This window comes from Bufo bufo, chromosome 3, assembly GCF_905171765.1.
Source record: "Bufo bufo chromosome 3, aBufBuf1.1, whole genome shotgun sequence".
Taxonomy (NCBI): Eukaryota; Metazoa; Chordata; class Amphibia; order Anura; family Bufonidae; genus Bufo; species Bufo bufo.
The window spans coordinates 508,146,822-508,174,355 of record NC_053391.1 but is presented as its reverse complement, the minus strand read 5'-3'; the positions used below and the strand labels follow the sequence as shown (position 1 = coordinate 508,174,355).

General features: G+C 47.9%; 1 protein-coding gene across 5 annotated transcripts in view; it reads left to right on the top strand.

The window, feature by feature from the left end:
* Window positions 1–27,534, top strand: part of SCEL (sciellin) — a 143,830-nt gene that overhangs the window by 29,704 nt on the left and 86,592 nt on the right. The gene's annotated exons all lie outside the window — the stretch shown is intronic.

Sequence of the window (27,534 nt, the reverse complement as noted above, 5' to 3'; positions counted from 1 at the left end):
TTTTTGAAACAAAAAAAATCATGTTTTAGTGTCTCCATAGTCTGAGAGCCATAGTTTTTTCAGTTTTTGGGCGATTATCTTAGGTAGGGTCTCATTTTTTGTGGGATGAGATGACGGTTTGATTGGCACTATTTTGAGGTGCATATGACTTTTTAATCGCTTGCTATTACACTTTTTATGACGTAAGATGACAAAAAATGGCTTTTTTTACACAGTTTTTATTTTTATTTTTTTACGGTGTTCACCTGAGGGGTTAGGTCATGTGATATTTTTATAGAGCCGGTTGATACGGACGCGGAGATACCTAATATGTATCCTTTTTTTATTTATGTAAGTTTTACACAATGATTTCATTTTTGAAAAAAAAAAATCATGTTTTAGTGTTTCCATAGTCTAACAGCCATAGTTTTTTCAGTTTTTGGGCGATTATCTTGGGTAGGGTATGATTTACTTTTTTGGGAAGTAAGGTGTGCAAAATTTCAATTTCCTCATAGTTTTTTTTTTTATGGCGTTCACCGTTTGGGGAAAGTAACATGACCGTTTTATAGATCAGGTCGTTACGGACGCGGCGATACCTAATATGTGTAGTGTATTTTATTTTTTTTAATTTTTATTCAGTGATAAATGTGGTTTTTTTCATCTTGACTTTTTTCACTTTTTAAAAAAAAAAAATTTGACCCAGACCCACTTGGTTCTTGAAGATCCAGTGGGTCTGATGTCTGTATAATACAGTACCGTACACTATATAGTGTATTGTACTGTATTTTACTTACACTTTGTCTGAACAGATCTATGCATCTTTAGCACAGATCTGTTCAGCACCATGTACAGCAGGATGCCTGAGAAGGCGTCCTGTTGCCATGGGAACATTCCCCGTCTGCTCAGTTGTGGCCACAACTGAGCAGACGGGGAAGGGTAAGGAGGGGGGCTCCCTCCCTCAGTGATCCCATCCTGTCGGGGGGCTGCAAAGGCACAGCAGCCCCCCGATGGGAGAGGGAGCCCCTTCTTACTGTTAACCTTTTCCATACAGCGGTCCGTATGGAACGCGGTATGGAAAGGGTTAAACGGCTGACATCACAGCACAGATGTCAGCCGTTTATACCAGAGTGTCAGCAATGTGCTGACACTCTGGTATACCACTGGACGACAATGAATATTCAAGAGGAGGCGGGCGGGGGATCACGATCCCACCTGCCGCACCGCCTGCAACACCCCCCCTGCACCACCCGCCGGCATAAAATCATTCAGGGGTGCAGGGGGGGTGTGAAAAAAACTTTATTTGGGGCATTTTAAAGTTTGATCCTTGCGGTCAGGGACCGCGGGGATCAGAATCTGCAGAAAGCGCAGCAAACCGCAGGTCTGAATTGACCTGCGGTTTGCTGCGATCGCCGATGCGGGGGGGTCATATGACCCCCCCAGCGTTGTGACAGGATGCCCACTGAATGATTTGGGTATGCTGCGATTTTCACGCAACGCACAAGTGATGCGTGAAAATCACCGCTCATGTGAACAGCCCCATAGAAATGAATGGGTCGGTATTCAGTGCGGGTGCAATGCGTTCACCTCACGCATCGCATCCGCGCGGAATACTCGCCCGTGTGAAAGGGGCCTAACTGTCTGGCATGGCGTAGGGACCAATTTGTATAGCTGTGCATTATTAGCCGTTGGGACAGTATTTTTGCCTCCTCATATTGGTTAGGATCAGAGCAGTTGCGCTTAACGCGCGTTAATTCGCCTATGGGGATTGCTTTAAAGAGGACCTTTCATCAGTTTTGACATAGGCTAATTATGGTATTACCTTGTAGGGCGGCCCCTACTGATGCCATGGGTGTTTGGGGTTTTTTCAAACCCCCCCACCGTTTGTCCGCTGTGGTCCCCCGATATTCTGGCGCGCTATATTGTAATGAGCTGTAAATTTGCAACGGGGCGGAGACGCAGTCTTCTGCTGTGGGCGTCTCCTTCTCCCTGGCTGTGAGCGCGATCCAATCAGAGCAGACCGCTCACAGCCAGGGAGAAGGAGTGAGATTCCTTCTCCCTGTTTGTGAGCGGTCCGCTCTGATTGGATCGCGCTCACAGCCAGGGGGAAGGAGACGCCCACAGCAGAAGACTGCGTCTCCGCCCCGTTGCGAAGTTACACCTCATTAAAATAAGGCCTCTTTCACACGACCGTTGTGTGCACCCGTGGCCGTTGTGCCGTTTTCCGTTTTTTTCCGCGGACCCCATGACTTTCAATGGGTCCGTGGAAAAAACGGAAAATGCACCGTTTTGCAGCCGCATCCGAGATCCGTGTTTCCTGGCCGTGAAAAAAATATGACCTGTCCTATTTTTTTCACGGCCAACGGTTCACGGACCCATTCAAGTCAATGGGTCCGTGAAAGAACACGGATGCACACAAGATTGGCATCCGTGTCCGTGATCCGTGGCCGTAGGTTAGTTTTTATACAGACGGATCCGAAGATCCGTCTGCATAAAGCTTTTTCAAAGCTGAGTTTTCACTTCGTGAAAACTCAGAACCGACAGTATATTCTAACACAGAAGCGTTCCCATGGTGATGGGGACGCTTCTAGTTAGAATACACTACAAACTGTGTACAAGACTGCCCCCTGCTGCCTGGCAGCACCCGATCTCTTACAGGGGGCCGTGATCAGCACAATTAACCCCTTCAGGTGCGGCACCTGAAAGGGTTAATTGTACTATCATATCCCCCTGTAAGAGATCAGGGCTGCAGGGGGCAGACCCCCCCCCTCCCCAGTTTGAATATCATTGATGGCCAGTGCGCCCCCCCCCCATTGTAATAATTCGTTGGTGGCACAGTGTGCGCCCCCCCCTCCCTCCCTCTATTGTAATAATTCGTTGGTGGCACAGTGTGCGCCCCCCATCGGCCCCCCCTCCCTCTATAGCATTAACAACATTGGTGGCCAGTGTGCGGCCTCCCATCTCCCCCCCCCCCATCATTGGTGGCAGCGGAGTTCCGATCGGAGTCCCAGTTTAATCGCTGGGGCTCCGATCGGTAACCATGGCAACCAGGACGCTACTACAGTCCTGGTTGCCATGGTTACTTAGCAATAGTACAATAGTAGAAGATTCATACTTACCTGCTGCTGCGATGTTCGTGTCCGGCCGGGAGCTCCACCTACTGGTAAGTGACAGCCTCAGGTCTGTGCGGCGCATTGCTAAATGAACTGTCACTTACCAGTAGGAGGAGCTCCTGGCCGGACACGAACATCGCAGCTCCCAGGTAAGTATGAATCTTTTACTATTGTACTATTGCTAGTCACCCGCTGCCACCAATGATCGGGGGGGGGGGGGGGGAGATGGGAGGCCGCACACTGGCCACCAATGTTGTTAATGCTATAGAGGGAGGGGGGGCCGATGGGGGGCGCACACTGTGCCACCAACGATTTATTACAATAGAGGGAGGAAGGGGGGGGCGGGGGGGCGCACACTGTGCCACCAACGAATTATTACAATAGAGGGAGGAAGGGGGGGGCACACTGTGCCACCAACGATTTATTACAATAGAGGGAGGAAGGGGGGGGGGGGCGCACTGGCCATCAATGATATTCAAACTGGGGAGGGGGGGGTCTGCCCCCTGCTGCCTGGCAGCCCTGATCTCTTACAGGGGGATATGATAGTACAATTAACCCCTTCAGGTGCGGCACTTGAGGAGTTAATTGTGCTGATCACGGCCCCCTGTAAGAGATCGGGTGCTGCCAGGCAGCAGGGGGCAGTCATGTACACAGTTTGTAGTATATTCTAACTAGAAGCGTCCCCATCACCATGGGAACGCCTCTGTGTTAGAATATACTGTCGGAAATGAGGTTTCACGATCTAACTCATATCCGACAGTATATTCTAACATAGAGGCGTTCCCATGGTGATGGGGACGCTTCAAGTTAAAATATACCATCGGATTGGAGAAAACTCCGATCCGATGGTATAAAAGGGACTCCAGACTTTACATTGAAAGTCAATGGGGACGGATCCGTTTGAAATGGCACCATATTGTGTCAACGTCAAACGGATCCGTCCCCATTGACTTGCATTGTAATTCAGGACGGATCCGTTTGGCTCCGCACGGCCAGGCGGACACCAAAACGACTTTTTTTTCATGTCCGTGGATCCTCCAAAAATCAAGGAAGACCCACGGACGAAAAAACGGTCACGGATCACGGAAAAACGGGACCCCGTTTTGTGGACCGTGAAAATATACTGTCGTGTGCAATAAGCCTAACAGCTTTGTTAATAAAAATATCAATAAAAAAGCAGAGTCGCAAACAACAAGATTTAAAAGTAAACCGTTACTTATTCTCCAATATAGCAATCAGTTCAATCAGATTAAAGATATTGTTCATAAATACTTGCCCATCTTGGAAGATGATGCTACGGTAAAGGGACTGAAACAACAGGGATGTGATACTATTTATAGGAGACCCCCATCGATAGGACAAATCTTATCACCCAGTTTATGCCAGTCCATAAAAACACATAAGGCTACTTGGCTACAAAGTACCGGCTTTTAAAGATGTGGTTCACATCCTTGCCGTACATGCGGACATGTAGTATTGAGTAAACAGTTTTCAAACGCAGACGACACTGCATCTTTCACATTTAGGAATTATATCAATTGCAATACTACATTTGTCATTTACATGATCCTGTGTTCTCTTTGTAATAAAAAAATATATAGGTTGCACATCACGAAAACTAAAAACCCAAATTTTAGAACGTCTTAATGACATCACTAATCCAATAACAAATAGGAACATATCAAGTGTATCCAAATACTTTTTACAGGCACTTAAAGGTTCACTAATGGGGCTGCAAGTGATTGATATGGAAAAAATCAAAAAAACATTTAGGGGGAGCAATGTCAAAGATTTACTGCATAATAGGGAGACATATTTGATATTTCAATGCAACACAATAGCCACTAACGGTCTAAATATGAAGCGTGAAATAATGTTTCACTACTAACCCGACTGGCCTACAAAAATATTCCTATTTGTATAACATATATTTAGCTAGCATTAGTTTTAACTACCATCAGTACTATAATAGGCACTGCACTTTCGGCTAACTTTGCATAAAGCAATAGTACAATATTGTAAACTTGTAATATATCTTCTTTCTCAACTTATCAGCCACGTACCAGCTGAATTCTCTCCCATCTCCAAAAGTGATCATTCACTCTCAAGTGACAGCTAAAATCCGTGTTGAGCGAGGAGATGGGTTATAAACTCACTGAGGGGATTAGGTTGCATGCTACCCATAGATATCTATGGAAATGGGAGGGGGAAAAGTGAAGAGAGACAGATGCACAGACATGCAAGCTGTAGTAAGTTCTCTATCTCATCCCAGTGCTGGTTTCACATCTACACTGCTCAGTAGGGATGGACGAACATCAAATGTTCGCGAACCGCAAGTTTGCGGCGGGTCCCATTCATTTTAATGGCAGGCGAACCTGAAAAACCTTCAGCTCATATTTGCAGCCAAGAAATAATTACTAGAAGTGCACAAATAGTCCCACAACATGGACAGTGACATACCAGATGTATTATTCGAATTTGCAATCTCCATTCATTCTTTTTTTCAATGCGAAATATCGGCAATATAATTACATGATTTTCCTATTTTATGACGTAAAGTCATGAATTTATTAAAGACACGGAGGCGAGTATTGCTATCTCTTTCTTTACTAAATCTTATAGCAGCAAAGAAAAAAACATCAATCAAACAGGTAACCATGGCAACCAACTCCTCCCCACTGTGCCAGTATAATAGTCTCTGACTCTGCTAACTCCTCCTCTTTCTTTGATAACGACCGATGTCCAGAACTCTTAGAACCAAACTCTCCAAACACGGAAACCGAAATTCAAGGACCAGCTGAACGGCTCTTCAACGGAAGACGGAAACAGGAAACTCCAATACAATTCGCATCCAGAAGACAGTGTATTCATCCTAAGAAATAAATAAAGAAGACAAAGGTAGAAAACGTACCAAAATCTCATCAAGAGAGACATCAGTGCATGGAAATGAACATACAGCATAATTGGATGAAAAAATCAAAGCACAAAACAATAAATAATGCATAACAGAGAAACTCTCAGGGAGGGTATACAAAATGGGAGGGGCAATACTCGCCTCCGTGTCTTTAATAAAATCATGACTTTACGTCATAAAATAGGAAAATCATGTAATTTTATTACACGACATGGAGGCTCCTATTGCGAGTTCAAAGCTGACCTATAACTGAGGAAAAAACGTGAACAGAAGGCCTGAAATAGAACTCACGGAATGTAGATACACGGGACCAATCCGCCATCCTCATAATATCCTCTAAACGCGCTCCAGACACCACCATAGACGTTGCAGAAGCCCCCCTAGTGGAATGAGCCGTGAAAATCGCAGTATCAACACCTGCTAAAGCCATAACCCATTTCACCCAACGGGCCAAGGTGACAGTGGAGACCGGACGGAAAGGACGCCTATAAGATAGAAAAAGTTCCGGAGAAGAAGAGGATCGATGCGCAGCCATACGAGCCTCATACTCCTGGAGACACAACACAGGACAAAGAGCCGGAGAATCCGGGAAACTGGGGTAAGATACTGACCTAATACTGGTTTTGGTGCGACGCGAGATGTTGAACGTGACTCCCTCAGGAGTAAATGAACGAGCGTCATGATCCAAAGCGCGAACGTCCGATACCCTTTGCAAGATATCAAGCAGAACAACGACACCAGCTTGGCTGCAAGATGACGAAGAGAAAGGTCCGTATTAGACGGCCATGAAGAGAACAGTGTAAGCACCAAAGAGACGTCCCAAGTAGAAGTGAACCGAGGTCTAGGAGGTCGGGATAGGCGGGAACCCTTGAGAAGTCTGCAAACAAGAGGGTGTTGACCTGCAGGGCACCCGTTAAACCCTAGATGAAAAGCGGAAATGGCCGAGCGGTATAAATTGATGGTACGGTAAGCCTTACCGTCCTCAAAAAGAGAAGCGAGAAACTGAAGAACTTCGGTCACAGGACATGATAAGGGATCCTGGTGCCTAGCCAGGCACCAATCAGTCCAAGACCTCCAGGCTGATCGATAAGCTCATCTGGTTCCTGGTGCCCACGCCTCGTCCAAAAGACGTCGAGCTGTTTCCGAAATTCCAGCGATGTCCCAGGGTTCCCCGAAATTCTGCATGCCAGGAGACGAAGAGAGCCGTCGAGGGTGAGGGGATGATCTAAACCCCCTGGATTCAACAAGAGGCCTGGAAAAACCGGAAGAAGTAGAGGGCATTGAATCAGGCATTCCATCAGCTGAGGAAACCAAGATTGCGCGGGCCAGAACGGAACTATGAGCACAAGGTCCGCTTGCTGGCGGCGGGTTTGAGACAATACTTGTCATGCCCCACTCTGACGATGTGCGGAGGTCAGCCAGGATTGCAGCACAAGTCTAGTATTTGTTTTGATGCTGTGCTGGATCCGCCTCGCATCAGGTGCACTGGGTGGAGTCATTAGTTTAAATAGTCTCCAGCTAAGGTGCTCTGAGCGGATTATACTCTTCATTGTGGTCTTGGAAGCTAGAAAGGAAGGTTTGCTGTTTGTTCCTGCTCTCAGCAGATAAGTGTCTTTGGTTGTTTATGTCATCTATCCCATCCAGGTTCTGTGCGAGCTGGCAGCTCCTTTCTCCCCACTTCACCATCTCAGGGAGTTCAGGGTTCTGTTAGCATAGGCTGGTGGACACAGCAAATCTACCATCAAGATTTGATCTGTGGGCTGAGCATTGTAGGGAAAGAGGTCAGGGATTAATTAGGAGGTGACCCTTCCCCCGTCTCTCGTCCAGAGCCTGGTTGGTGTGTTATCTGTTTAACTGTGCACGTCCGCCGTGACATTATAATCCGCCATACTGTGACCGCCATTTCTCAGTGTTTATGGGATGGCGTCAATTGAAGCACTGGTTGACCGCATGCAGGGTTTGTCCCTGGAGGTTGCGGATCTACGTAGTATGGTCACACAGTGTCAGAGGGTGTTGGCTTCAGGTACAGGTCAAATTGTTGGGGAGCCTAAAGTCGCTCTTCCGGAGAAATTTGCAGGGGGTACTGATGATTTTTTCCGTTTCAAGGAATCATGTAAATTGTACTTTCGTTTGTGCCCATTTTCAGGTAATGAGGATCAGAGGGTGGGTATCGTCATGTCTTTGCTGAAAGGGGACGCGCAATCCTGGGCTTTTTCCCTGCCGCCCGGTTCTCTGGCTCTCCGGTCGCTGGAGGAATTTTTTAAAGCCCTGGGATTGATTTACGATGACCCAGATCGAGTTTCAATGGCAGAGTCAAAATTACGTAACTTACTACAGGGTAAACATACTGCTGAGGTTTACTGCACAGAGTTTAGGAGGTGGGCTACTGAGTCGGGGTGGAACGACCCCGCGTTACGTAGCCAGTTTTGTCAGGGGTTATCTGAAAGGTTGAAGGATGCTCTGGCTTTTCATGAATACCCAGATACTTTGGAAAATGCAATGTCTTTGGCGATACGTTTGGATAGACGTATCAGAGAGAGGGGTAAGGGTCCCTCTGTGCAGGGGATTCCTCCCGCGTGTAGTTTTGTTCCACCAGCTGCCCAGGGAGATATTGCTTGTTATTCTGGCCTAGGAGAGGAACCCATGCAGTTAGGTCAGATATCTTTCCATTCGGATAGTAGAGACTTTCGTAAAGCGCACAATTTATGTTTCTTTTGTGGAAAGAGGGGTCATTTTGTTTTTTCTCGTCCGTATGTTGAACCACAGGGGAGAGTGATAAAGAAAAAAGAAAAAGAAAAAAAAACCTCCCTCACACTTGGTGGTATGAATGGTGTGGTGGAGCAGACTGGTGTGCAAGTTCCCTGCAGTTCCCGTTTTCTCCTTTCATCTATGGTGGCGCTAGAGTCTCGAAATGTGTTTGTTGATGTTTTTCTTGATTGTGGTGCTGGGGTAAATTTAATTGACTTTCTGTTTCTTCAGAGTTTGGGACTAAGTATTTGCACGTTAGAGAACGAGATTCGTGTTTTTGCCATTGATTCTTCCCCTCTTTCTCAAGGGAGCCTTACTCACGTTGTTCATGATATTCATTTAAGGGTGGGTGATTCACATACTGAGATTATTTCCTGTTTCGTCATGAAGGATTTGCCAGCTCCAATAGTTTTGGGGTTGCCATGGTTGTCTAAACATAACCCAACTATAGACTGGCAGGCGAGACAAATCATTGGTTGGAGCAAGTTTTGTTCGGATAATTGTCTTGTCACATCTATTTCTGAAGTGTCCGTTACGGCCTTGCCTCAGTATCTCTCAGATTTTTCGGACGTGTTTGCGGAGGGTGGGGCTCAGGAATTGCCCCCTCATCGTGACTATGATTGTCCTGTGAATCTCATTCCGGGGGCTAAGTTGCCTAAGTCTCGGCTCTACAACCTCTCTCAACCCGAGAGAGAGGTCATGCGAAGGTATGTCGCCAAGAGTTTGGCAAAGGGTCATATTAGACCATCTAAGTCTCCAGTGGCTGTAGGTTTGTTCTTCGTGAAGAAGAAAGATGGATCACTGAGACCGTGTTTGGATTTCCGGGAGCTGAATCGTATTACAGTCCGGGATCCATATCCCCTGCCTTTGATCTCTGATCTTTTTGATCAGATTGTTGGAGCCAAGGTGTTCTCCAAGTTGGATTTGAGAGGAGCATACAATCTGATCAGGATCAAGGAGGGGGATGAGTGGAAAACGGCCTTCAATACGCACGAGGGTCATTTTGAGAACCTGGTAATGCCTTTTGGGTTGACGAATGCGCCAGCGGTATTTCAGCGATTCGTCAATGATATTTTTCATCATTTGGTGGGGAGGTTCGTAGTAGTCTACCTTGATGACATTTTAATTTATTCTCCTGATCTGAAGACCCATCAGGATCATGTGAGACAGGTTTTGACGATCCTGCGGGAGAATAAGTTATACGCCAAATTGGAGAAATGTTTGTTTGCGGTGCAAGAGCTTCCATTTTTGGGATACATGCTTTCTGATTGTGGTTTTCGTATGGACCCCGAAAAGGTCCGGGCGGTTCTGGAGTGGGACCGACCGGAGAATCAGAAAGCTTTGATGCGATTTTTGGGGTTTACGAATTATTATAGAAAATTTATTTTGAATTATTCCACGCTAGTCAAACCTCTTACTGATATGACCAAGAAGGGCGCTGATGTCTCTGTCTGGTCGGATGAGGCATTGCAGGCCTTTTCAGCTATTAAGGAGCGTTTTGCGTCTGCTCCCATTCTGGTGCAGCCGGATGTTTCTCAGCCATTTGTGGTCGAGGTTGATGCATCAGAGGTGGGCGTTGGGGCGGTGCTTTCGCAGGGTCCTTCTCCTGGCAAGTGGGTCCCGTGTGCCTTCTTCTCCAGGAAGCTCTCGGTCGCTGAGAGGAATTATGATGTTGGAGATAAGGAGTTGTTGGCAATCAAGCTGGCCTTTGAAGAATGGCGTCACTGGTTAGAGGGGGCTTCTCACCCCGTTACTGTGTATACAGACCATAAGAATTTGGCTTACCTGCAATCTGCCAAGCGTCTGAACCCTAGACAGGCCAGATGGTCATTGTTTTTTACCAGGTTCAATTTGGTGGTTACCTTTCGCCCAGGGGTCAAGAATGTCAAGGCAGATGCCTTGTCTCGCAGCTTCCCTGGGGGAGGTGATTCAGAAGATCCAGCGCCGATTTTGGCGGATGGAGTGGTGGTCTCCGCTCTGTACCCTGAATTGGAGATGGAGGTGTTGGGAGCTCAGGAGGGAGCTCCTGGTTCGTGTCCCCCAGGGAGGTTGTTTGTTCCTGAGGGCCTACGATACAAGGTGTTCAAGGAACATCACGATACTGTTCTCGCTGGACATCCTGGTGGTAAGTCCACCTGTGATCTGGTGTCCCGGAGGTTCTGGTGGCCAGGTTTGCATAAGAGTATTGAGAATTACGTGGCAGCTTGTGAAACCTGCGCTCGGTCTAAGGTTGCTCATACTCGACCGCCTGGTTCACTTCTTCCATTGTCTATTCCATCTCGTCCTTGGACACATTTGTCCATGGACTTTATTACGGACCTACCGAGTTCCTCCGGGAGAACAGTGATTTTGGTGGTAGTCGATCGTTTCAGTAAAATGGCTCACTTTATACCACTAACAAGTCTGCCTAACGCTAAGACTCTTGCGCAGATTTTTGTGGATAATATCGTTAAATTGCACGGTATTCCTTCGGATATTGTCTCTGATAGGGGCACGCAGTTTGTCTCCAGGTTTTGGAGGGCGTTCTGCTCTCGACTTGGCATTCAACTTTCTTTCTCGTCGGCTTTTCATCCACAGTCGAATGGTCAGACGGAGCGTACTAATCAAAACCTGGAGACCTACTTGAGGTGCTTTGTGGCTGAGAATCAGGAGGACTGGTCCTCATTCTTGCCCTTAGCAGAATTTGCATTGAATAACCTTAGGCAGGAGTCCACGGGTAAGTCGCCATTTTTTGGCGCATACGGTTTCCATCCTCAGTTTGGTACCTTTTCTGGGTCTGGTTCCTCCGGGATGCCAGAGGAGGAGAGATTCTCTTCTGCCTTATCCTCTATCTGGCGGGGGATTCAAGGGAATTTGGAGAGGATGGGTGAGAGGTATAAACGAATGGCTGACAGGAGACGTGTGACTGGTCCGGACCTGTGTGTGAGTGATTTGGTGTGGTTGTCCACTAGGAATATCAAGTTGAGAATGCCATCTTGGAAACTAGGTCCAAGATTTGTTGGTCCATATAAGATTTCTGCTGTGATCAATCCTGTGGCATTTCGACTTGATCTGCCGCAGACTTGGAGGATCCACGATGTCTTCCACAAGTCTTTACTAAAAAAATATGTTAAACCGGTGGTACCATCGCCATTGCCTCCTCCTCCTGTTCTGGTCGAGGGAAACTTGGAGTTCGAGATCTCCAGGATTCTTGACTCAAGAGTTCTGCGGGGTTCCCTCCAGTACCTGGTTCACTGGAGGGGATACGGTCCTGAGGAGAGGATGTGGGTTTCGGCGTCAGATGTCAACGCCAGCCGTCTGGTGAGGGCCTTTCATAGGTCCCATCCGGATAAGGTTGGTCCAGGGTGTCCGGAGGTCACCCATAGAAGGGGGGGTACAGTCATGCCCCACTCTGACGATGTGCGGAGGTCAGCCAGGATTGCAGCACAAGTCTAGTATTTGTTTTGATGCTGTGCTGGATCCGCCTCGCATCAGGTGCACTGGGTGGAGTCATTAGTTTAAATAGTCTCCAGCTAAGGTGGATGCATGGAATAGCCTTCCTGCAGAAGTGGTAGCTGCAAATACAGTGAAGGGGTTTAAGCATGCATGGGATAGGCATAAGGCCATCCTTCATATAAGATAAGGGCCGGGGGCTATCCATAGTATTCAGTATATTGGGCAGACTAGATGGGCCAAATGGTTCTTATGCAGCGTACTCAAGTTGTGTGCAATAGGTGTTTCTGGGTGTAGTAGTGCAATATACACTAACCTGGTACAGCTGACTCTCTGCAAGGGCAGGTATAGGTAGAAATAGTTCGTGACGCCAGTGCCAAGTAAACGGTGGCACGCCGTTTGCGGATGCAGGAATAATTTGAGGAAACGTGGTGTTAAAACAAAACTCCAACTTTAGTAGGTTTCAGGCAGAGACAATATTGGAATCGCAGTTCCTCAGCATGCAGTCGATTATGTAATACGGTTGATGCAGGCAATTACAGCTTGAGCAAGGTTATTACAGAGTGTTAAACACAGGACTTGCAGTACAGGAGCTTGCACTCTATTTCTGTCTGATCCTGGAATATAGCAAATCTTCTCCAAGGCCCATTAACCTAATTCTGGCTTTATATCCTTGGTTATAGAATAAGTACCTCCTCTGTCTTTCTGAGTACCTCTTGCTTCTCTGCTCTTTGCCTCTGTCTCTCCCTCAGCTTCTGGAAACTTCCTCAGGCTCTTGAGCTAAGATATTCCTGTTTCTGCATATGGGAATTCAGGAGGGAATCTTCTCCTGGATAGCAGGCTTCAGGCCTGGACTTGTCTCAGACATTGTCTAATCTCCCACTGTAGATTACAGACACTAGACTCTGTCTGCCCTCTACTTCCCTGTCTGGGCCTTATATAAACTAGGGCTCCCTAGCTCCCTCTAAGGACTAGAAGCTGGAATGACACCCCTAGCAGGCCTGTACATGCAAGTTTCAGTAACAGGAAAATACATACATTACATGACATTTTATAAAACTGACATATAGTAACTTCCCATAATTAAGGAGGGACGACAGCACACCAAGTGACCTTTGGTAGTGACGGGTATTACAGTTCCCGTACACTACATACCCCACTGCTTTAAGCTGAGTACGACCTCGTACTCCATCATGGGTCGCCCAACTGGAATCTCTACCTGAAATAGAAAAAGAGACATGCAGGCATACACTCATGTAATTCATCTGCATTTACATTTACATCAGGTCCAATTGGCAAAGGTGCAGGGCAGTGACAAGGGGCGTCGTTCTCTTCTCTCAGGATAGTGAATGGAACGGGGGCGCTGACCTGGCACAGCGTAACATTATAACCAGGATAGTCCATGACAATGAATAAGTCCATAATAAAACAGCAAAAGAGATAAAACAGTATAAAAGTTTTTGGAGGCTCAAAGAACAAACATGAGTCCGTACCCAGGTTATTTTCCTATAAATCACAGAGGCTCTCATGCGGTGGAGTCCATCTCTGGGCACAATACTTTTAAAAGAGTAAGAATCTCAGAGGCTCAGGTTCTTTTGAGTCTGTCTCCGGGCACGGTTCCTTAGTATGAAGTTGCACAATAAAAGGACAGCAAGAAAAGTGCTGTAAAACCCCTGATCAACCTGAAAAGGGGTTGAAGGGTAAAAGGTGCAACAAAGGAACAGGCACAACTTGGCGTGGGGTAGCAAAAGCAGGCAGGAGGTCCTGGAAACAAACCTGGCCTTGTTAGCTTTATTACTTCAGTGGTCAACACCTACCACTGAGCCGTGGACAAACTGGCAGCCGCAACAAGGACCAGGAAACGTAGGACTCCTGTCCTGGAAGGGTTAACATCCAACTTCTGATGAAATAAATCAAAGGCCTAGCAGGCTGATTCACAGTGACATATTGTAATCACTTGGCTCCGCTGGCAAGTACCGTCTGTAGTAGTCCTCTACAGGAGGATGTGCCCACATAACTGTATCAGGGGGCAGCTGTAGAGTAAAGGGGCCCCTAATAGGTATTGGCCCCATGGGCCTAGGGGAGAACCCTCTGATGGACCGTGCCGGTCCTGGCATGATCACTGCAGGGTGTGATGTGCTTGGCACCGCCGCAGCAAGCGGTCCGGTGCTCTGGGTGCAGCAGTTTACGGCTATCGCGGGTCCGGTCTGGGGCACTGACGTAGCAGTGGCAACAGAAGGCGGTCTACGGGTGGTGACAGGCACCCTTACCTCATCCTTCCTCGGCGGTGTCTGGATCCTGGCGGTGTATGTCTTGCGCAACTCCCGCAACTTCTCCTCCAGCCGGACGATCTGCTCACCGATGCTTTCTGTGTCGGAGTCGCTGTCCTCTGCGGGCACCGCCGGCGCAGGTACAGTCACCGATGGCGCGGACTCGGCCTCTGCAGGTTCTGGCGATGCGTCTGGTCTCCGACCCATCCGGATGTTCTGAAAGGTAGCACTAAGTCCTTGTAACTGTTCCAGCTCAGATATTGTCTTCTCCCGACGAGGCAGCTCGGGGGAAGGATAAGGGCTCACCCATTTCTCCAACACGGTTGGCTGCCAGAAGACTCTAGGCCCAATGAAGGAGCTCCGCTCCTGAAAGGCGTGATGGGCCGGCTCTGGAGAGCGTTCCGGTTCCCGCTCGCAGCCAGAGTAGTCTTCTCCTTCTTCTGCCTCCCAGTCCTCAGGTCCTCGCTTGGGACGGGTCACAGCAGTCGCATAAGGGCCTCGCAGGCTCTCGGCAGGGGTGTACTCCACTTCCTCTCCCTCGCGGAGGCTGTGTTGGTACGAAGGGAGGTAGTCTCTTTTGACAGACCTTCGATTAACATAGAGGTCTCTGCCAGTTAGATAGTCCTGGATAAACCCGTAGCCACGGGATTTGTCAAATGACAGCACCACTCCCTTTCTCCTTTCCAGGCGGGGTTGGGTGTGCGTATGCTTCTCATGTATTGTCTTGGTTAGTTCCTCATAGATGATTTTGGTCTTTGTATTCCGCTTGATAGCGGCCTCTCGGATCTCCGCCATCAGGGAGGACCATTTGAAAGATGGCTGGAAAAAGTCCCTCCACGAGCCATAGTAGGGCTCGGGTTCTTTCTCCCTTGGGCGGCAGGCGGATTGCTCCGGTCCCGGAGCATTGGCCGGTGGAGCCTCCTCTGGCTCTACACCAACATCAGACATCTTTGCAATTTCAGGTGCGGACGCTGCAGCAACACTCTGCTCACTATCCAACATGCTCGATCCTTCTGAGGAGAGCGATAGGGTCGCGTCAATTACAGTAGCTAGCTCCTCCCACTGCTCTGGGAGGCCGCCCCCCAGGTATTCCAGTATATGGAAGGCGGTGTCCATTCTGGCAGACATGCAAATGTCCAGATAAGCCGTGGCGCCTGCCCTTGACCTTCTTCCCGCTTTTTCCTCAGAAAGGCGCCAATTTTTCCCGCCTTTTCGGGATGAAGGTGACGCAGCAGTAAATTCAGCAAGCTCAGCGGCCATTTTTAGCAAGAAACGCTGTCTGTTCACTGACAGCAAGCAGGATGATAAAAAGTCCATAAAACCACATTCCAATGTGGCGATTTTCTTCCTCTGAGTAGCGCAACACTGCACAGCGCTTTTTGGAAGATTTTGGTACACTTTGGGTATAATTTTCAGTCCACAAAGTCCACTTGAAATAAACAGGAAAATTGTCACTTTGATCACAGGGCAACTGTATAAGGCACAAAGTTCACGCTTCTTGCACTATAAAGCGTGCGAATCCTGTTCGTGACGCCAAAAGAGAGGTGCAGCGTACTCAAGTTGTGTGCAATAGGTGTTTCTGGGTGTAGTAGTGCAATATACACTAACCTGGTACAGCTGACTCTCTGCAAGGGCAGGTATAGGTAGAAATAGTTTGTGACGCCAGTGCCAAGTAAACGGTGGCACGCCGTTTGCGGATGCAGGAATAATTTGAGGAAACGTGGTGTTAAAACAAAACTCCAACTTTAGTAGGTTTCAGGCAGAGACAATATTGGAATCGCAGTTCCTCAGCATGCAGTCGATTATGTAATACGGTTGATGCAGGCAATTACAGCTTGAGCAAGGTTATTACAGAGTGTTAAACACAGGACTTGCAGTACAGGAGCTTGCACTCTATTTCTGTCTGATCCTGGAATATAGCAAATCTTCTCCAAGGCCCATTAACCTAATTCTGGCTTTATATCCTTGGTTATAGAATAAGTACCTCCTCTGTCTTTCTGAGTACCTCTTGCTTCTCTGCTCTTTGCCTCTGTCTCTCCCTCAGCTTCTGGAAACTTCCTCAGGCTCTTGAGCTAAGATATTCCTGTTTCTGCATATGGGAATTCAGGAGGGAATCTTCTCCTGGATAGCAGGCTTCAGGCCTGGACTTGTCTCAGACATTGTCTAATCTCCCACTGTAGATTACAGACACTAGACTCCGTCTGCCCTCTACTTCCCTGTCTGGGCCTTATATAAACTAGGGCTCCCTAGCTCCCTCTAAGGACTAGAAGCTGGAATGACACCCCTAGCAGGCCTGTACATGCAAGTTTCAGTAACAGGAAAATACATACATTACATGACATTTTATAAAACTGACATATAGCAACTTCCCATAATTAAGGAGGGACGACAGCACACCAAGTGACCTTTGGTAGTGACGGGTATTACAGTTCCCGTACACTACACTTATCTGCCGACACATTCTATGTTTCTATGTTTCTATGTTTCTATAAGGTGCTCTGAGCGGATTATACTCTTCATTGTGGTCTTGGAAGCTAGAAAGGAAGGTTGGCTGTTTGTTCCTGCTCTCAGCAGATAAGTGTCTTTGGTTGTTTATGTCATCTATCCCATCCAGGTTCTGTGCGAGCTGGCAGCTCCTTTCTCCCCACTTCACCATCTCAGGGAGTTCAGGGTTCTGTTAGCATAGGCTGGTGGACACAGCAAATCTACCATCAAGATTTGATCTGTGGGCTGAGCATTGTAGGGAAAGAGGTCAGGAATAATTAGGAGGTGACCCTTCCCCCGTCTCTCGTCCAGAGCCTGGTTGGTGTGTTATCTGTTTAACTGTGCACGTCCGCCGTGACAATACTCGAGACACCATCACAAACGGGGGAAAAGCGTACGCAAGGTGACCGGTCCAATCCTGGAGGAACGCATCTACTGCTTCCGCGTCCGGATCTGGACGCCAGCTGTAAAAGCGTGGAAGTTGGGCGTTCAAACGGGACGCAAAGAGGTCTAAAGAGAATGGACCCAACGGGAAGATATGGATGAGAACACCGTGCAATCTAACTTCCAATCTCCCGAGTCTGAGAGGAAACGCGAACTCCAGTCCGCGTGAGTATTGTGGAGTCCCGGCAAATACTCCGCCGCAACTGTGATTTCTCTGTCCAGGCAGAATGTCCAGAAATCCCGAGCTAACCTGAATAGAATCGCAGAATGCGTGCCCCCCATGGCATTGACATACCGAACTGCGGAAATGTTGTCCATCCGCAGTCTGATGCAAATTTTGGACAAACCGCTCGCAAAACTGCGGACGGCAAAGGAACCCGCCAGAAGCTCCAAGGCGTTGATGTGGAACTTGGATTCTTCTGGAGACCAAGGTCCTCCTGTCATCACACCCTCGCAGAACGCACCCCATCCGAGAAGGCTGGCATCCGAGTCCACTGTGAAGTCCGGATGGGGACCAATTATGGCCTTCCCATTCCAGGTATCCAAGTTGTGGATCCACCACATCAGTTCTTCTCTGGTGTCCTCGTCCAATGTGACCACATCCGCGTAAGATGCTCCCGCATGGAGGTGAGCAATCTTGAGACGTTGCATGCCGCGGTAGTGTAAGGGAGCCGGAAACACAGCTTGAATGGACGAGAAGAGGAGACCTATGACTCTGGCCAGATGACGTAAGGGAACCTGTTGGAGAGACAGAGTATGAAGAAGTTCCTTGCGGATGGAACGAACCTTGGCAGACGGAAGGCTGAGAGACATTGTGGACGAATCGATGGTGAATCCCAAAAATTCTATGGACTGGGCCGGGGTAAGTGACGACTTCTCCAAATTCAGGAGGAATCCTAGCCGGGATAGTAGGTCCATAGACCACTGAAGATGGGTTAGAAGAACAGAAGGATTCTGAGCTAATATCAGGATATCGTCCAGATAAATAATCAGACGAATTCCTTGACTGCGAAGAAAAGAAACTACCGGACGAAGGAGCTTGGTGAAACACCAAGGGGCGGAAGAGAGACCGAAGGGTAGACAGGTGAACCTCCAAATTTCCGAGTCCCAGAGAAAACGAAGGAGATCCCTGGATGGTTCGGCTACCGGAACCGTCAGGTAGGCGTCCTTCAAGTCCAATTTGACCATCCAATCTCCCTGAAGGAGTAAATCCCTGAGGAGGTGGATACCCTCCATCTTGAAGTGTCGATATTTTACAAAAGCGTTTAATGACCTGAGATTGATCACAGGTCTCATCAGGCCTCCTTTTTTGGCCACCAAGAAAATGCTGCTGATAACCCCTTCCGAGGAAGGGGGGGCCCGCTCTATGGCGCCCTTCTGACACAGGGCTGACAGTTCCTGATGTAACAGCAGTTGTGATGAAGCTGGGAGAACCGTAGGATACGGGGACAGAATCTGGATATGGGGGTGAATCAACTCTATGTGAAACCCCTGAACAGTAGATAGGACCCAAGGATCCGCCGTGATGGATTTCCAAACATGGGAAAAAAGACGGAGCCTGCCCCCTACACAAGGAGTCAAAGAAAACGGTGACATCGGACTTACCGAAAGGACGTCTGGAAGATGAACCTCTGACTCCACGTGAACGCCAAGACGAACCTCGGGAGGGGAAGAAAGCAGGCGGTTGACGGAATTTCTGGTTGGATGGTCGGTAAGAAAAGGAGCCTCTGCCGGACCCGCGGGTCTGGTATGAAGAACGGCCGGACAGGCGGCCCCTAGAGCTGCCGGCCCTGTTAGAGACCCGTCCTTGGAACACTCTCTTCATGGATGTTTGAGCCTTATCAAGGGCCGTAAAGGTTCCTACAAACCGGGAGAGGTCCTTAATAAAGGTATCCCCAAAGAGCAAGCCCTGAGCTTCCTTTCCTGTTTCAGTAAGGGCTAAATTGGATAGCTTAGGCTCTATTTTAAATAGGGTAGCCTTACGACGCTCAATTGATAGCGAAGTATTTACGTTGCCCGTGAGGCACACGGCACGTTGTATCCATCCCCGGAGTTCTTCCGGGTCTACCAGGGTGTTCTGGGTTCTGGCTGATTCAGCCAATTCAAAGATTTTTGTCAATGGGCCCAAAAGGTCCAACAACTTGTCCTGACAGGACTTCAGGGCTGACTCAAGCCCCTTCCCGGGGTTCCAGCCTGACTTAGCTAAAAATTGACACATTTTTGGGTCAACCACGGGTGTCTCGCAGACTTTGTTAGGTACAATAGGTCTGGGACATTCGGCCTTTAGTTTATTTCGCGCCTCTTTAGAAAGAGGTTGGCGTATACGGGCCTCTAAGTATTTGGCAATATGAGAAGACGGTAGTCATTCCGCCGACCTCGGATGGTGGAGAGCATCCGGGTCAAAAAGGGGTTCCCCTGCAGGATCCAAGATTGTAGAGGCATCAAAAGGAACCTCAATGGGAGCTGTCGATCCTGAGGACGGGCCTGGCAGGTCCAAATCCAAAGGATCCTCCTCCTCAATATCCACTAAGTCCAAAGACTGATACTGAGCCTCCTCATCAGAATCTGGTTCAGAACCTGATTCCTTATCCTGTTGCGCTCTGGCGCATTTCCATTGCCTCGCCTTTTCTGCCTGGCGGGCGTAGGCTCTTTTGCGCGATCGATGCGCGCCATCAAGGGTGGCTATGTTTCCACCAGTCATAGTGTTTCTGGAGGCAGGTAGTGGTTTTTCAAGTGGTGAGGGCCCTAAAGGTGCCGAGGAGGAAGGGCCGGCCATAAGGGCCTCAGTAATAGAACTTGAAATGGCCGTAGACATAGACCCCATGGCGGCCTGTATAGCAGCAGTCACAGAGCGCTGTAAGGCTAAGGACTGTGCCTCAGGAGTAATAACATCTGCATCCTGTGAGTGAGGAACAGAATCCATGCCCTTAAGGGACAGGGCTAGAACCATGAAATGGAGCCTTGGACATGATAAGAACTAAGTAGCGATGGGCTAATCAGTAACTAAACCAATAAGTGCCAATATGGTGGGCTAAATAGAATTAATATTATGGCCGAGGGCTCATATAAGGGCTCATATAAAGAACAGCGACGAAAAACCTGGGACGGAGCTGTAAGAAGCAAACTCCCGGCGTCACTGACGGAGATGCAGGCGGAAGTCTCGCGCTATCCCGCGAGAACACAGCGGAGAGCGCGAAACCAGCCGTAGAAGGAGAGGAGATGGCGGCCGAGATATCGCGAGATCTCGGCCGTAAGAAGAAGCGCACAGAGGAACGGCACGTAGGAGACAACAACGCCGCAAGCGGGATAAGCAGAAGGAGAAACCGAGCGGAGGTACAAGGTAGACAAACGGAGGGGATAACAGTGATAAACGAGGAGAAAAAACCTGAAAGGCAAAATGAGAACCAAGGGAAGGAAATCAAATAGGAAAAAGATATTAACGCCCAGAGGGCACAATCCTAAAGCAAACCAAAGGAAATACCTCATACAATACAGATAAAATTCATATCTATATATCCCCTAAAACATAAATACATATAGCATCCACCCACAGATACATAGGAGAAGTACTTATCTGTGAGGGAGCAGCAAAGAAAGAGGAGGAGTTAGCAGAGTCAGAGACTATTATACTGGCACAGTGGGGAGGAGTTGGTTGCCATGGTTACCTGTTTAATTGATGTTTTTTTCTTTGCTGCTATAAGATTTAGTAAAGAAAGAGATAGCAATAGGAGCCTCCGTGTCGTGTAATAAAATTTTCACGTACGCGCATGCGCAAATGCACTATGCAGTATCCAAATGCACTATAAAGAAAGTATATTGGTATATAACACCCCGCTTCAATCAGTTTTTTGGGAGGACTGGTATATCACACCAGTAGAAATTATTTGTTCCAATAACGCTTGTCCCTCTATATACCTGCAGTATCGCAGTAGATCCGCACACAACTGCCGCACAATACAAATGCACTGTAATATACTTTCTAACATAGAAAGTATATTATAAATTGTACAAGGAAGGCAATCCATTAGAATATGCATAAAGATAAAACGTAACCTTTAATAATTTTACTATGAGGGTCCATTCACACGTCCGTAAGTGTTTTGCGGATCCGCAAAACACAGACACCGGCAATGTGCATTCCGCAATTTGTGGACCGCACATCGCCGGCACTATAATAGAAAATGCCTATTGCGGACAAGAATAGGACATGTTCTATTTTTGGGCGGAAACGGAAGCACAGATGCGGAAGTGCTGATCCGCAAATGCGGATGTGGATCCGCAAATGCGGATGCGGACAGCACATTCCAGCCCCATTGTAAATGAATGGGTCTACTCTGCACCCATTCTGCAAAATTGCGGAATAAATGCGGACCCATTTTGCGGACGTGTGAATAATAATAAATTTAATTATTAAAGTTAAGCAAAAAGCATAGATGTGGTAGGCAATAACAAGTGCTCGGCGGCACTAAATCAGGCGCTCGGCGGCACCAAATCAGAAACCATATGTCCTACCACAATGCGGGGGGTTCCAGGGCACATCCATGAATCCAGGAGGGAAAGCAAAAAACATCCATCCCTGGGCTAGATGATGATGTGGTATTGAAGGACAGGGTGGGCAAAGAACTGTCCCTGATATTGCCCTACAGGGGGGTGCTATTCTGGCCCTGATAGCCTAACCACAGACCACCCGCCCTGATAAGAGCGACCTCGTCCGGAACCTTACCCTATATAAAAATGGCCCTAGTAAGCCCCTAGGCCCTTGACTTCCAGATGATCACTATATAGATCTATGTGTTTTTGACTCATTATAAAAGTATATTATAAGTATATCGCACCCCTCTGTGTATCACACCTATTGATAGCACACATATACCAGTCCTTAAAATGACTTTTGTGGCCCTATTAGCTAACGTTTGGTGTCCCTAACAGCCTGTCCCTGCTCTACACAGCAACCTCTCTCTACACTGGCAAAAGACAGACTGTAAAATGGCGGCCAGATCAGGTTTATTTATAAGGTAGGGGGTATGTCCATGTGCTGAAATGTCTCAATTGGCTGTCCTGTACTACCTGATGGATGTGTCATGGGTCAAAGTTCTTCATAATGTAAAAGAATATGGCGGGCGCAAATTTCTCCATATGTTCGCATGTTCGGCAAATCGCGAGCACGCAAGGTTCGTCCAGAAACGACCGCCGGGTGAACCGCAAGGCCATCTCTTCTGCTCAGTACTGCTGTATAATGTCCTCCATGCTACTGCTTGTGAGGGTGTGATACAAAGGGGACCAAGATCTCCTCTTCTCTCCTCTTCCCCTGCTGTGTAGGGGGATATCATAGCAGCAAGTCTTTTCCTACTAGCTCAGGGCAAACTGAAAGATCTAGAAACCATAGAGAGAGAAAAATGCAGCATATGAGTCATATAATGGCCAGATGTACACTTTTCGTCAGGTACACACACGACAGCTTATTCTTAAAAGTCACTTGAAACAACAGGTACATTTTAAAGAGTTTGTGCTGAAATATGTGGTATTATCGCCTGCTTTCAATGCATTTGTACTATGCCAGTGATTGCGTGTGTACAGTCCTGTCATTAGAAACAAGTATGTTAATACTGCTGATACTTCCTTGTGTCAACTGACTCAATCAATCAAACCAAATATTTGGCAAGATGCAATGTAGGAGTGACTACAAAACCCGCCAGTTTCACTGAGTGTATCTACATATTTTACAGAGGTGCGGAGTCTGACTCATCTTCATTTAATCCACCATTATGTTTTCCAAAGTTAAAAGACTGTATCATCTACTAAAGAACACTGTTTATGCATTTACTATTGAAACCTCTGCATAAGCACCCTTAAAGGCAACATGTCAGCAAAATAATGACAGCCTTTCTCATTACAGTGAACTATTTTACTCTGAAATGCTCCAATATGTGCAAAAAGATCTGGGCTTGAGGTGGTGTCCACTGGGTGGTTCCCCTCTGGCTTCTCCCTGCCTGGCTTTGGATGACAGATCTTTTCCTAATTTCATATATATAGAGAGACCAGTGAATCTAACCCATCAGAGCTCAGTGGACACTTCTCCCCACACTTATCTCTTTTTGAAAACAAGCTTTCTCAAAAATACAGCAGAATTTCAGTGAAAAACTGTTCACTGTAATGAGGGAACCTGTCAGAATTTCATGCTAGCTACTCACACTGTTTAGCAGGATCTAAGGACTCATGCACACAAACGTATTTTGTTTCCGTGTCTGTTCCGTTTTTTTTGTGGTCTGTATGCGGAACCATTCACTTCAATGGGGCCGCAAAAAATATGGAATTGACTGTGTGCATTCTGTTTCCGTATGTCTGTTTGGCAAAAAAATAGAACATGTCCTATTATTGTCCGCATTATGGACAAGGATAGGACTGTTCTATTAGGGGCCAGCTGTCCTGTTCCGCAAAATATGGAATTCACACCGACGTCATCCGTATTTTTTGAGGCCCGCAAAATACATACTGTCGTGTGCATGAGCCTTAAGTCAGGGTTACACCGCCAATGAGGCCAGGTGAGGCGATCTCCTCAGGCAGCACCAGGTAGGGGCAAGAGGGGGCAGCGGAAGAGCCATGGGTTGAAGGGAAGAGGTTAGGTTAAGAAATTGGCATTGGAAAGGGGGGGGCGCTATTTCAGTTTTCGCCTCAGGCAGCAGAAAGACTGGTTGCAACCCTGGTTACAAGGATCTGGATTTTTCTGGTGGAACTCCTCAGGTTGTGTCTACAGAGTAGTTGCTGACTGGTGGAGCAAAGAAGTGACGAGAATAATCTAACAATGCTAGGGGTCAAACCTAGGTATCAGAAAATTAATTGTCAGAGCCAAACAAAATCCAAAACAGCGTCAGAGCAGGGTCATAACCAGGAGGAAACGACAATTTTAAAAACAGAAGGCAAAAGGGAAGTCGAGGTCCAAAGTCGAACACAATTCAGAACCAGAAGGGTTAATAAAGTAGAGTAGTCAAGGAAATGCCAGGTCAAAGAACAGAGTAAACACCACACAATATGCACACCGAGAGCTGATTTACCTAGAATGCTGAGCACTTAAAATGGGCCACACTATTCGCTCCTGGATTAGACCACTGCCTCAGACCTCTGATTGGCCAACCAACCGAACCTTTGGATTGCCTAAGCCGTCGGGACCAGTGATTGACCAGGCGAGACTGAGTGACGAGTTATTTGCCATGCCCATGACAGGGTAGCTACAACTGGCGGGGACAGATATCAAGGGCAAGATGACTGAAAAGTATGTAAAAATACTTTTAATGGACAGGTGTGGTGCTGTTTCTAGAACTATGTAGAACCCTAGTATTTAGCAGTCATCAATCATTATTTTTAAATAATCCAAATACATTTTCCATGCCATAGCAGTTTTTTTATTTTGAGTATTTTTAGCCAGAGCAGGTTTGGTTACTGTAGGCAGGGCCGGCTCCAGGTTCATGTGGGCCCTTGGGCGATAAATCCCAGTGGGCCCCCATGAGGCATTTTTTTACATTGACATGTCCCCCTGTGGCTCCTACACGGTATAATGACCCCCAGTGGCCCCTATACAGTATAATGACTACTAGTGGCCCTTCACACAGTATAATGACTACTAGTGGCCCTTCACACAGTATAATGAACCCCCAATTTCCCCCCCACACACTGTATAATGACCACCTGTGGCCCTGCATTCAGAATAATAACCCCCAGTCGCCCCCATTTAGAATAATGACCCCCAGTAGCCCCCACACTGGGGGAATACTGTATGGAGGGGGCTCTGGGGGTCATTATACTGAATGGAGGGTCATTGGTGATCATTATACTAAATGGGGGACACTGGGGGTCATTATACTATGTAAAGGGCCCTCACAGTATAATGACCCCACAGTGACCCTCCATTCAGAATAATGACCCCCAGTCTCCCCCACACTGGGGGTTATACTGTATGGAGGGGGCACGAGGGGTTATTATATTTAATGGGGGCTCTGGTGGTCATTATGCTAAATGGAGGGTCAATGGGGATCATTATACTAAATGGGGGGCACTGGGAGTCATTATATTGTGTAAGGGGCCCTCACAGTGTGATGAATGACCCCCCAGTGGCCCCCTCACATACCTATCATTGCAGGGGAGCTGGTGGTCCTGTCATTCACTAACCGTAGCTCCCTGCGCTCCTTCTCTCCTCCGGCCCGCTGCAGCAGTGAGCCAGGCCTGGAGGAGAGAAGGAGATGTGCAGTGATGGAGCTAGAACTGACTGGGCCCACAGCGAAATTTAGTACGCCCCCCTCCCCCCCCCCCCCCCCCAATGTGGGTTCACATTACGTTTTTCCTATCGGTTTGATGTATACACATGTGCACCACTCCACGTTTTTGTATCCTGCAGAGTCCAGTAAAAAATGCATACGTTAACGTATATGTTTTTTTACCATGGAACTGTATGGTGAACGGACGCCCCTGTACGGCATCAGTCTGAGGCATCTGTTTACGCATACATTTTTGGTATACATTAAATGGATGGAAAAAATTTGATGTGAACCCAGCCCTAGTGTCAGGATAAGCCCCAGTACACGGCGGAGCAGCGTGGCGGAGAGGGGAGGCCGCCATGTACTGACAGAGCGCTGCCTGGTCCTGGTGGTCAGGGGTGAGGACTGTGTTTCCCAAGGATCATTATCAACTGGGAAATACAGGGCCCAGTATAATACACTAGAATCTATATAATATACAGAGATTAGCCTTACCCCCTAATGATAATACAATTAGGGGGTCATTTATTATATAGAAATACGTCTATGTTAGGCGTATTTCTGACACAGATGTGGCGCAAAGGTCCTTAACACCGCAATCTGTATCTTTTCCCGCTCATGCCAGGTCTAAAAAAAGTGGTGTGGGCAGGGAAGGGGATACAGTTATGGCCATGCAGTTATTGGATACCACCGCCATATAGTGATAACACCGCCATATAGTGATAACACCGCCATATAGTGATAACACCGCCATACAATGATAAAACCACCATACAGTGACCGGATAAGGCTACTTTCACACTAGCGTTCGGGGCTCCGCTTGTGAGCTCCGTTTGAAGGGTCTCACAAGCGGCCCCGAACGGATCCGTCCAGCCCTAATGCATTCTGAGTGGATGCGGATCCGCTTAGAATGCATCAGTTTGGCACCGTTTGTCCTCCGCTCCGCTCAGCAGGCGGACACCCGAACGCAGCTTGCAGCATTCGGGTGTCCGCCTGGCCGTGCGGAGGCAAGCGGATCCGTCCAGACTTACAATGTAAGTCAATGGGGACGGATCCGTTTGAAGTTGACACAATATGGCTCAATTTTCAAACGGATCCGTCCCCCATTGACTTTCAATGTAAAGTCAAAACGGATCCGTTTGCATTATCATGAACAAACATGTTCATGGTAATGCAAACGGATCCGTTCTGAACGGATCTAAGCGTTTGCATTATAGGTGCGGATCCGTCTGTGCAGATACCAGACGGATCCGCACCTAACGCAGGTGTGAAAGTAGCCTTAAAGGGTATAAGAGGGCACAGTACAGGGAATGACTAGGGGCACTGCACATGGTGTGGTAGGAGGGCACAATGCAGGGTATAAAGGGGCACAGTACGGGATGGGGGGCACAGTACGGGGTGGGGGGCACAGTCACATGACCCTGTGACGTTAGAAGGTCCTTATGGTGAATGCGGTTCAGATGCCACCATAATGAGAGGCAGAGGAGTGAGACAGGGGCCCGGGGCCCTGGATGGACAGGAGGGGTGGACACAGCAAGTAGGTGGAAGGGGCTCTGAGGGGGATTCATAAAGAAGTAGGGGCAGGAGGTCTGTGCAGGGCAGCAATAGGAGATAGGAGGGTGGGACAGGAGCTCTGTATACATGAGGGAGGAAAGGAGACAGCAGGGGCCCCATGAGGATGAGATAGGACAGGATATGGGGGGGGGGGGGGGCAGGTGTCATGGAGACAAACTGCTTAATAAAACAGTAACACAACTAAATAGAATGAAGCAGCAGCGTCCCCCCCCTTTCCTTCTGTCCCACAGAGAAGAGACAGTCACAGTGCAGACTCACTCACTAACTGTCTTCACACTTCTGCTCCAGCTCCAGCCCTGCGGTCTCTCTCGGTCTCTCTCCTCAGGCAG